The sequence below is a fragment of the Dipodomys ordii genome, unplaced genomic scaffold (genome assembly GCF_000151885.1).
Source record: "Dipodomys ordii isolate 6190 unplaced genomic scaffold, Dord_2.0 Scaffold19, whole genome shotgun sequence".
NCBI lineage: Eukaryota > Metazoa > Chordata > Mammalia > Rodentia > Heteromyidae > Dipodomys > Dipodomys ordii.
In genome coordinates this window covers 4,052,441-4,064,693 of record NW_012267235.1, presented here as the reverse complement: position 1 = coordinate 4,064,693, position 12,253 = coordinate 4,052,441, and the positions used below count along the sequence as shown (strand labels likewise).

Genomic DNA, 12,253 nt, shown 5'->3' with positions numbered 1-12,253 from the left:
GGAAGCAGGGGGCGGAGTTCCGTCCTCTGCTGATTGGCTCCACGCGGATGGGCTGCGGCCGTTCCAGGCCAACCCGCGGCGTGTTGCTATGTGCTGAAGTGAGGGGATAGGCGCGGGGGAGCGCCCATCACAGGGCAAGGCAGCCCCCGGCCCGGCCCGGGAGGGATGCCGAGTGGCGGCCGCCGAGGCAGTGGCAGAGACTGTGGCTTTAAGAGCGCGTAGGGAGCCGCGGACCCAGCCGGAGCGTCCTTCGCAGCTGCGCACCCCCGCGGAGCCGAGCCTGGCGCTGGCCCGACGCGCCAGGCGGCTGCCAGGTAAGTGAGACGGGAGCGCGGCGCACGGAGCGCGGCGCGCGGGGCCCGGAGTCTGGAGTCCGGAGCCGGGAGAGCGGAGTCCGGGGAGTCCGGAGCGCGGGGGCGTGGGGCGCGCTGTCAGCGCGGGCTCTGGGTACCCCGCACTGGACACCCGCCCTGCGATCCCTCCGGCTGAGCTGCGGCGGAGAGCGCAGCCCTTCCGTCCCGGAGCACGGTGGCCAGGTCCTTACCTGGGGTCTCCTTGGGGGTCCCGGGCGGACCGGGGGGGGCGGGGAGCGGGCTGCCAGGCCCACGTGACCGGTTTGTTTACAAACACTGGCGGGGCCCTGCGGCGGCCCAGCGGAGCGGGCCGATGGTGGCCAAGGGCCGCGGGTTCGGGGTTCGGAAGACCCGTGCCAAGAAGCCAGGCGGGGTTGGGGACCGGGAGCTACGTCCGTCCTCTTGCTGGATCCTTCCCGTCACCCCCGCGGCTGGCCGGGGAGGACTTGATGTGTCTGATGGTCCCGTGTGACTCTGTGGTCCCCTGGAGACGGTCCCGGGACGCTGCCTGTGGGGGGGCGCACTGCCTTTGGGGATGTTGGGGGATTGGGTATGTGGGGGTCGGGTGGGGGAGGCTGGCCACCCTCGAAACTTCTAGGAGCGCTTTGCCAACTCCCGGCCGAGGTAACCGCAGCGAGTTCCTGCCTCGCGGTAGCTCCCGGCACCTCCCCAGCATCCTTGCCAGACAGGGTGGGCGCCAGCTCTCCTGCCCCGCCGAGTGTGGGCGCCGCTGCAGTGATCAGCTCCCGGGAGCTGCGGTGGAGGGGAGCCGGGGCTCCCACCGCCTGAAGTTGACCCTGCTGTCTGACAGGCCTCAGGTGTTTTTCCTCCAGATGGTGGGCATGGGGCTGAGGGCTGGGAAGGAAGGAAGGAAAGCAGGCAGACGACACTCTTGGCCAAGTGTGTGAGTGTCCTTCATCTCTCTCACAGTGCCGGGGTGGGGGCACCGGGACTTGCTCTTGGGTTCTTTGCGATTTGGCCTCCGTGTTGATTTGCCATCCCTTGCAACGTGGGAGTCTTTGACGAGTCTAACAAGACGACGGACTGCTCTTTTCTCTCCCTTCCTTTCCTCCCTTTTCCTTCTAGTCCTGCGAGATGAGGCTCCCTATCCAGAGCATTGGGCAAGAAGAAGGCCAGTGGCCCACTTTCCTGCACCCACTAACTAGCCCACACTAGGGGGAGGAGGTGATAAGTAACTCTCATTAGCTTGGTTTCACATGCTTGATGTTGTCCACTGATCTTCTGATCCCGGGGTCACAGGACTTTGGACCTGTGAGATTGGCTTTGACCATTCTCTCCCTTTCCTTTTTTTTAACCTAGTCTTTGTCATTGGACTTCGGAGATGGGTGTAACCTGAGTTGGGTGCATCCGTCCCTCACTTCCTGAACACTTGATGTTTGCCTCCCAGGACCATTTTCACTCTTCTGAGCTGTGACATAAGTGCCTGCAACCTCCCCCTTCCCCCAAACAAAGCAAAACAAAACCAGGCCCAATCTCAGGAGAGCTGTGTAAAGAGCCTTTGATATATACTTTGTCCCCAGCTCCTTGGTAGGCTCTTGAGCAGGAAATGGAGTGGGGGACTTGGACTCATCCTCTTCCTCAATTGGGCTTTGCCTTATCAATTTAGGCTTCAGTGACACCACCTCTCAGTATCTCTGTACTTGAACTAGAATCAAGCTTGAGGTTAGGTGGAAAATAAACAACTTGCATGAGTATACTGTTTTCAGGAACATAAATTTTCAAAATTAGAATGGGAGGCACCTTAACAAGTTTACATTTTACAGTACCTGGGTACCGGTCTATCTACAACTAAAATAAGTTCCAGGAAACAATAATTATTACCCTTGCTGCCTGCAGTGTACTTTATTCCATTTTTTTCCAACTTCATTAAAAAAAATACCAACTGGTAGTCATGACTCATTAATTTGATTTCCTAACCAAATAGGTCATGACCCATGGAGAAACATTGCTTTAGGGCGGAGGTCCTGAAACTTGAATGTGCATAAACATGGCCAGGGTAGTGTTTAAAAATACAGAGGTGTTTATTTACAGTGGGACATAGGCATCTACATTTTTAATAAGTGGTCCATGAACAATGAGAAACATTAACGTGAATATGACATGCAATAATTCTGGTATCTAACCCACACCCCATGCAAGCGGAGATCACTAGCTTCAGCTTTGATAAGTTAAACAGCACCATGTAGTTTTTTTCTCAAGTGTTAGGAAGCAGTTGGTGTAAGACACCAGTGGCCTTCCCTGCTCTACTTCACTCCAGCTCATTTGAGGGCTGCTGTTTGCTGTTCTGTACCATTGGATGTTTCTGGGTGTGTGGGGGTTGGGGTTGTGAGTAGTGCTGATGAGCTGTTGTACTGTTCACAGATGTGAGTTTTCATTGTCATAATGTTCGTGGTTTTGAGGCAGCAACTCAGTCATTGTGCCTGGGGGATTAACAATTGGCCGGCAGAAGAAAGGATTGATTTTGTTTAATATCGCAATGGTATTCCAGACTGTGTAGCTTGGGGGGGAAAAGACAGACGGTGACTTTATTTGTGGAGTAGGGGAAATGGGGAGGGGGAGGACATGCCTGTCATCAGATGTAATAAGAGATGCAAGTTCCCACACCTCTTTGCCTATTCAGCATTGTATCTTTACCATTGTGAGGGCCCAGCTCCTGTTTGTTAGGTGGATCTTGTTAGTCATCCAGTTTCTGATGCTGTCACCTCTTACCCCTGAGCACAGATCTAAACCTCTATAGCCATTGTGTCCCAACTTGATGGTGGAAGAAAGTTCTTTTGAATTAATCAAAGCTCCAGTGTAGCTTCAGAAAGACTATAAATTATCCATATTCAAATTTGACTATGGTCCTTCTTTGCAAAGGTGTGCCTTTGTATGGGAAGATGAACTGTGGGCTTGTTTAACGTGAATGATGTTCCCTTTGGCCAAGCGGCTCACATTGAGAATGTTTAGTCTTCAGCAAATGGAAAAAAGAAAGCAAAATAGCATGGCAAGGAATAGGATCTCTTTGGATAGGGAAAGCAGAGGGAAAAGAATCAGTTGAGATTCTAATGGAGGACGGGATCAGTTCCCTCATCATTCCCCTAGGAATCTGTCAAGCCAACCATTGGGTGCTCTGATGAGTATAAAGGGAACGGAAGAGGCCTCATTGCGAATTATAATGATGGAAAGCCAGCCAGAGCCTGAAGACTAAAGATATTTGGTTAGAGTTGACACATTTCAGTGAGAATATATATTTTTTTGCCAGTCCTGGGACTTGAACTCAGGGCCTGGACACTGTCCTTGAGCTTCTCTTGCTCAAGGCTAGCACTCTACCACTAGAGCCACAGTGCCACTTCCGGCTTTTTCTTTTATATAGTACTGAGGAATTGAACCCAGGGTTTCATGCATGCTAGGCAAGCACTCTACCACTAAGCCAGATTGCCAGCCCTCAGTGATAGTATTCTTAACAAAAGGAGATAGATAGCTGCTTGAGTCTTTTTTTTTTTTTTTGGGTCCGGTCGTGGGGCCTGAACTCTGGGCCTGGGCGCTGTCCCTCAGCTCTTCAGCTCAAGGCTAGTGCTCTACCACTTGAGCCATAGCACCACTTCTGGCCTTTTCTGCTTATGTGGTGCTGAGGAATAGAACCCAGGGCCTCATGCATGCAAGGCAAGCACTCTGCCACTGAGCCACCTTCCCCGCCCAATTATTTTGTTTTGTAACTACCACTTGTCATAGTATTTTTTTTATCCCATTATTCCATTGATAGGTTGGAAAATGATCCCAAAGCTCAGTTGTTATTTTGAATCTCCTCTACTGACCTTATTAAAGGTCTCACTTTTTTTTCTTGACCAACATTATCTTGTCTGTCAGTAATCACATTTTATTAATAATAGGAGGCACTATACTATAGTGGGAGTAAGATCCTGGGCTTTGGGTCAGGAAGAACTAGATAATTAGTTTTGTGACCTTGGACACTAAAATTCTCTAAACCCTGTTCCTTATTTGTAAAATGGGACTAATAATAGTTCCTCTCACATAGGATTTATGGGAGGATTAAGTGAGAAGTCGGAACCCAGCACAGAACCTGGCACATAAGTACTTGGTGCTAGCTATTTATAACAGCACTAATAAGAATAGTTGGATTCTCTTTTTCTATGAATGGCAGGAATCTATTTCCCAGCACATAGATTTGGGAGGGGAATGAAGTAGCAACTTTTTGTTGTTGCTGTTGTTCATGGGACTTGAACTCAAGTCCTGGGGTACTGTACCTGAGCTTTTTCCTCAAGGCTAGCACTCTACCTTTGAGCAAAAGCTCCACCTCCAGTTTTTTTTTTTTTTGTGTGTGTGTGGAATAAATTAGAGATAAGATTCTTCTTACTTTCCTGCCTGGGCTGGCTTCAAAACTTGATCTTCAGATCTCAGCCTCTGGAAAAACTAGGATTATAGGCGTGAACCCCGGAGCTCAGCAGCAAATCTTATGTAAACAAAGGCTAGAAATACCAATTAAATCTATCAGAACCCAAGGCATTTACAGTGCATCAGATTGCAGACTGATTACTGTCCAACTCTTAAATATCCACTTGGAGGAATATATACATACATATATATATACCTATATATATATATGTGTATTTATGTATATATATCGGTTGTGGGGCCTGAACACTAGGCCTGGGTGCTGTCTTTGAGCTCAAGGCTTGTGCTCTACCACTTGATCCATAGTGCCACTCCAGGCCTTTTCTGTTTATGTCGTGCTGAGGAATGGAATCCAGGGCCTTATGCATGAGAGGCAAGCACTCTACTTCTGAGCCACCTTCCCAAGAAGGAATATTTTTGTCATTTTTTAGAAGTTTGTGTTAATTTACCTGATGTTCTGGCCAGGTTTTGTTTTACCTTTAATTAGCCTGGTCTAACTGAAAGCATATTCAGCACCTTTAGATTTCCTTTTGTGTGTGTGCTCCTAGGGCTTGAACTCAGGGCCTGGGTACCTGAGTTTCTTTTGCTCAAGGCTAGCACTCTACCACCTTTGGCCACAGCGCCACTCCTGGCATTTTCTGTTTATATTGTACCGAGGAGTTGAACCCAGGGCTTCATGCATCCTAGGCAAGCACTCTACCATGAAGCCATATTCCCAGCCCCTCTAGAATTCTTTATACTGAAATGATTTTTAGTATTTTTCATTTGCTTTCATGGAAAGATGATCAGAGCAGGGGGGTGTGGGGTTTCTTTAATCTGTGAGGCAGGAGTTTGAGGCCAGCATAGTCTACATAGGGAGACTTGAAAATCCAGAAGACAGTGTCTGAAATAGCATATATTACTTGTTCCTATACTTCCTTTAAAGCTTTCTATTGAAGACTTTAGCCACAACCTCACTTAATATCCACTTGAAGAAGTTCATGGACGGAGTGTTGGTGGCTCACGCCTGTAATCTTAGCTACTCTGGAGGCTGAGATCTGAGGATTGAGGTTTAAAAGACTCTTATCTCCAATAAACCACTCAGAAAACTGGAAGTGGCTTAACTGGTAGAGCAACTGGTAGAGCCTTGGGCTGAAGAGCTAGGGACAGCACCCAGGCTCAGAGTTCAAGCCCCATGACTGACCAAAAAAAAAAAAAAAGTTCATGAGATGGCTGGGAAGGTGGCTCAGTGGTAGAGTGCTTGGCTAGCATTGCATGAAGCCCTGGGTTCGATTCCTCAGCACCACATAAACAGGGGGAAAAAAAGCCAGAAGTGGTGCTGTGGCTCAAGTAGTCTAGAGTGCTAGTCTTTTTTTTTTTTTTTTGGTCGGTTGTGGGGCTTGAACTCTGGGCCTGGGCGCTGTCCCTCAGCTCTTCAGCTCAAGGCGAGCGCTCTACCACTTGAGCCACAGCGCCACTTCCGGCTTTTTTCTTTTTGCTTATGTGGTGCTGAGGAATTGAACCCAGGGCCTCAGGCATGCAAGGCAAGTGCTCTACCACTGAGCCACCTTCCCAGCCCACCAGCACTTCATTCTGCCTTCCATTTTTGCAGTCAGGCTCTTTCTGGCTGTGGACAGAGCTGAACTTTGTAGAGAAGAAACTGGCTTAATTTTGTCTTAGCCAATAAGAAATTTAACTCTGAGAGAAATCGAACTTCCTAATGACTTACATTGTATTGTTTTCTGTAGGAATTCTGTTTGGGAGGACTGTGAATGAGGGGCCAGAGAGCAGAGACTGCAGCACAACGTGCTGGTCAGGAATCATTTGAACTTGAGAAGACAAAGGTCTAGGATAGGGCTGAAACTTAACCTTGGTTCTGTTGGGCAATAATCATTCAACCAATAAGCAGGCCTTTGGGAGAGAGATAAAGGTGAGTTAGGACCTGGACCCTGCCCTATAGGTATCGCAAATGGGAGAGAGGGCAGGTAGACACTGAGATGGGGGAGAGCCCTGAGATATAGCTGGGGCTGCCATTGCTGTAGTAAGAGCAACCCTCTGATGGGGACTGAGATTTCCATTCTTGGTAATGCTGGTAAGGATGAATGACTATGGATAGAATTCAAGTGTCCTCAAAAGAGGACCATCGCTAGGGATTCTCACACCTAGTTGCTTGTAAGAAATAGGTTGCTTGGGCTGGGAATGTGGCTTAGTGGTAGTATGCTTGCCTAGCATGCATAAAATCCTGGGTTCGATTCCTCATGTACCACATAAACAGAAAAAATTGGAAGTGGCGCTGTGGCTCAAGAGGTAGAGTGCTAGCCTTGAGCAAAAGAAGCTTAAGGACAGTGTCCAGGCCCAGAGTTCAAGCCCCAGGACTGGCAAAAAAAAAGAAGAAATAGCTTGGTCCCTCCAAAGGGGCCTGTAAAATCATAATTTTTTAAGATGGGAAATCTGTAATAAATACGCATAGCAACACCCACTTCCCCACTATTTCCTGTGGTTTTTTCATTTTTTGATCCTGCCTGCATTTTTTTTTTCCAATGGAGCCAATCCCACATACGTCTGACTTCTGGAAACCACTGATAGTGGTTGATTGCTCTGGCAGAAAGCAGTAAATTCTTGTCCTTTGCCCTCTTTTCCGTTATTTTCTACTTTTGCTTCTTCCAAATGCGCTATAAAAGTTTGTATCACTGTTATATGCCTTGTCACCTATTACACTTGTTTCTCTGTCTCTTGAAATCAGGGCCAAATGATCTTGCTTAGATTTTTTTTTGTCTTCCTCAAGGCTGGCATTCTTACCTTTTTTTTTTTTTTTGGGGTCCAGTCGTGGGGCCTGAAATCTGGGCCTGGGCGCTGTCACTCAGCTCTTCAGCTCAAGGCTAGCGCTCTGCTACTTGAGCCACAGCGCCACTTCCGGCTTTTTTCTTTTTGCTTATGTGGTGCTGAGGAATCGAACCCAGGGCCTGAGGCATGCAAGGCAAGCGCTGTACCACTGAGCCACCTTCCCAGCCCTCTTGTTGGCTTTGAACTGCCATCCTCAGATCTAAGCCTCTTGAGTTAGGATTATAGGTGTGAGCCATAGGTTTCTTGCTGGCTGACTAAATCTTTTTTTGTTGTTGTTGTTGTTGTTGGTCATGGGGCTTGAACTCTGGGCCTGGGCGCTGTCCCTCAGCTCTTCAGCTCGAGGCTAGTGTTCTGCCACTTGAGCCACAGCACCACCTCCGGTTTTCTGGTGTCTCACGGACTTTCGTGCCCCAGCTGGCTTTGAACCGAGATCCTCAGATCTTAGCTTCCTGAGTAACTAAGATTACAGGCATGAGTCTGGCTATGACTGAATCTTTCTGAGACAAGACCCCTATATAGCCCAACCTATATAACTACTTGTCTCTGCCATACAAGTGATGAGATTACAGGTATGTGACACTATGCAGTTGAGTTTTTATATAATGTTACTCTTGAGTGTTCATTTTCCAAATTCCAACTGTGGAAAGGCAGGGAGCTAGGCACAGTTGTGAGTCTAGTTTTGGATTTATTTGAATTGGGAGATGAAAGTGAGAAAAAAGCCAAAGGCATGCTGACAGCTGAACAGCAGAATTATATTGGCAGATTTGGGATGGATGGTCTGTAGTTAATTGGGGCCCCAGCTGTGACCTGGGAGACTGGCATTTAGAGAGAAATGAAGGTCACACAGTGCCGAGAGTCGAAAAGCCGTTCATTTATTCAGCAGATACTTGAGTTTGGGTAGCACAGATACAATTAAATTATCACCTCAGTAAAAAGTTAAAAATGTAACTGTCCATAGTGTTGAGCTCTTGGAATAGGAGACTAAGCCAGCTTACTTGGGGTAAGGTTCCCTGGTGAAATTACTTCTGAAGATAAGCCAGATTTTATTTTCTAAGACTTTCTTCTCTTTCTGTCCTCCCTTGCCCTTTCTCCTTTTCCCCTCCCCCTCGATCTTTCTTTCTTTTTGAGACAGGATAATAAAAACACATAGTTTAGACTGGCCTTAAAACTCCTGCCTCAGGGCTGGGAAGGTGGCTCAGTGGTAGAGCGCTTGCCTTGCATGCTCAAGACCCTGGGTTCGATTCCTCAGCACCACATAAGCAAACAGAAAAAAGCCGGAAGTGGCGCTGTGGCTCAAGTGGTAGAGCGCTAGCCTTGAGCTGAAGAGCTGAGGGACAGCGCCCAGGCCCAGAGTTCAGGCCCCACAACCGGACCAAAAAAAAAAAAAAAAAAAAAAAACTCCTGCCTCAAAGTCCAAGTTTTGGGATTATAGGTATTTGTCATCACACCATGCTTAGACTTACAATGATGATGATGATGTTGTGCTAGTCCTGAGGCTTGAACTCATGGCCTGGGTGCTGTCCCTGAGTTTCTTTTGCTCAAGTCCAGCACTCTACCACTTGAGCCACAGCACCACTTCCAGCTTTTTTGGAATAGTTTATTGGAAATGGGTCTCACCGACTTTACTGCCAGCCCTGGTTTCAAATTGTGACACTCCTGAGTATCCTCCTGAGTTACTAGGATTACAGGCATGAGCCACTAGCACCTGGGTAGACTTATTACTATCATCACTATTATTACTAATCCTGGGGGCTTGAATTCAGGGCCTGAGCTCTTTCCTTGAGCCTCTCTGTGCTCAAGGCTAGCAGTCTACCACTTGTGACACAAAACACCACTTTGGGCTTTTTTCTGAGTAGTTTATTAGACATAAAGAGTCTCATGGACTTTTCTTCCCCTGCTGGCTTCAAGCTGTAATCCTCGGATCTCAGCCTCCTGAGTAACTAGGATTACAGGCATGAGCCACCAGCATCCAGCTATATAGATATATTTAAAAAATCTTCTAAATAAGTATTTTTCATTATATGGTTCAAGTGTAAGGGCAGAGGATAGATGAGATCTTTCTTTGGGTCATAGACTCTGGGAAAGAATGCCCTTGTTTTAACCAGGATGATCATCTCTGAGCATGATCAAATATAAAAGAAAGCTGGTATTGAAGAGTACAATGGGCAATGGAGGGTTGGACTCTCACATTGAGGAGAGACAGTGTTGAAGGAATCCCTTTCTTTCTTGGCCTCAACAAAATCTAACATTTTTATCTCTCAGTATGTGCTAGAACAGCAGCTCAAACTGCTCTAGGCATTTTGGGGGTGAAGGCTCCTAGGTTAGGAATCTAGTTTGTTTCTCTTGGGCTTCAGATGTCCCAGACAGCAGCCTGGTAACAGAATCAGAGGTCCCTGTGGTGTGACTGGCCTGAGCTATGATCCCCCTATCTTTTTTTTTGCCAGTCATGGGGCCTGAACTCTGGGCCTGGGCGCTGTCCCTCAGCTCTTCAGCTCAAGGCTAGCGCTCTACCACTGGAGCCATAGCGCCACTTCCGGCTTTTTCTGTTTATGTGGTGCTGAGGAATCGAACCCAGGGCCTCATGCTTGCAAGGCATGCACTCTACCGCTGAGCTACCTTCCCAGCCCCATGATTCCCCTATCTTATCCCCTCCTCCAGTCCCAATGAGTTGATGTCAAAAATTTGTTGGCTTTTTAACTTTGTAGTGTGTTAAAGTTGAAATCCATTAGGGATGAATGGGCTAATGTCAAGAATTAGATATTTTCAATGTATTAGATATAGGGACAGGGGGCTGGGAAGGTGGCTCAGTGGTAGAGTGCATGCCTTGCAAGCATGAGGCCCAGGCCCAGAGTTCAGGCCCCATGACCAAACCCCCCCCCCCAAAAAAAAAGATATAGGGACAAAGTAAGTAAGGAGATCTTTTTTAAAAAGCTTTATATAGAAGTGTTTTTTTAAACTGATGGTCACTCAGTTAACATTTCTTCAAGAATCTATAATGTGTTGTACACTGAGGCACTGTGAGGGGTGGGTCCTACGACTGGACTTGTGACTTCAGGCTGTTCCTAGTCTAGTGGGGTGACAGACTTATGAACAGTGTAATAAAATGACATTCCAGAGAAAATGAAGGGTTTTGTGTGTGCGCATGCACACACGCACACGCATGCGTGTGTGCCTGAAGAAAGGGCCACCAGGTCTACTTATGGTCTTACTAGGGTTGAATGCTAAATGGATGAGCCTAGTAAGGCACAGGAAAATAGGTTAAGACACTGCAGGTAGTTAGAATATCACTAGGTAGAGAAAGCACTGAATAGTGACGGACTTGGCTGTCTGTTAGGGAAACAGATTTGCAAAGGACTAGGGAGGTAATGAGCATTTAAGGAGGGTAGGTCCTTGTCCTTTAGGACAGAAAACCGCGGGTGCCTGTGAAACATGAGACAGATGTGATCAGATTGTGTTGTATAAATAGAATTCTAGAATGGGCTGGAGAGGTAAGAGCTGAGTCAGGGAGTCCAGTGAAGAAACGGAGCACATTATTTGTTCATGGTGAGAGCATGGCATTTGCTGCTGGTGACAATGAAGGTGGCCACGGGGGGTTGAGAAGCAGAACGACGGTTGGTGAGGATAGATAGCTCAGTGTGAGAGAACTTGCCTAGATCCTTCGCTCTATAGAATATATATAGGTTATGTTTGTCAAGGGAGCAAAACCAACCATTTAAGTGACAAAGGAAATACATTATAGAAGGGTGCTGGGTGTCTTAGTGTGCATCATTCAACCCCCCGCACTTGAGAGATCTGGAGGATTGAGAGTTTAAGTAAGGCCAGTCTGGGCTATATGGCAAACTCATGTCACAAATGTAGAAGGGAGGAATGTGGAGGAATGGATGTTTCCTGGTTGGGCAAAGGGATCTAAAAAAGGGAAAGAATTAGGGTGAAGATGAGGGGAGCAAGGGGAAGATAAATAATAAAGTATTCTACGAATCTATCCCTTAGGAATCCTTTTGTGTTGCTAGAGACTGAATCCATGTTCTGTAGAGAATGAATCCATGTTCTGTAGGGATGTAGCTCTACCACAGAGCTACATCCCTACCCCATGATGTGGGCTTTGGACATGTTTATGTTTGAGATGCCTAGCTAGGATCTTAATAGAGGAGTCCTTTAGAAAGCTGTCAAGAGTTTAGGAGCAAAAAGCTCAAGGCTCCATCAGGGAAAGAGGAAAATGTTCAGGAAGGCAGTTAGCATGGGGGGCTGGGAAGGTGGCTCAGTGGTAGAGCGCTTGCCTTGCATGCCTGAGGCCCTGGGTTCCATTCCTCAGCACCACATAAGCAAAAAGAAAAAAGCCGGAAGTGGCGCTGTGGCTCAAGTGGTAGAGCGCTAGCCTTGAGCTGAAGAGCTGAGGGACAGCGCCCAGGCCCAGAGTTCAGGCCCCACAACCGGACCCCCCCCCAAAAAAAAAAAGAACCTCCAGGGAGAAGGATGAAGAACAGCCAACAAGGCTCTGAGGCTGTGTCAGAGAGGTGAAGAAGAATCAGGAGATGCGTGTTGAGCCAGGAACATATTGATACCTTTCAGTGGCAAGTGGTTGAGTGTCATACCAAGGCCAAGACGTGTTAGCTAGCATTTAACAGTATTCATTCATATTTAGACCTAGCATGTTGGAGGTT

General features: G+C 47.5%; 1 protein-coding gene across 1 annotated transcript in view; it reads left to right on the top strand.

Annotated features, from left to right (window-relative positions):
* Positions 1–213: 213 nt before the first annotated feature.
* The window catches only part of Ypel2 (yippee-like 2 (Drosophila)), a 61,806-nt gene continuing 49,766 nt past the window's right edge, over positions 214–12,253 (top strand). Inside the window, exon 1 of the mRNA XM_013013192.1 lies at positions 214–314. The gene's annotated coding sequence lies outside the window, so the exon portion shown is untranslated. The remainder of the gene's footprint in view (positions 315–12,253) is intronic.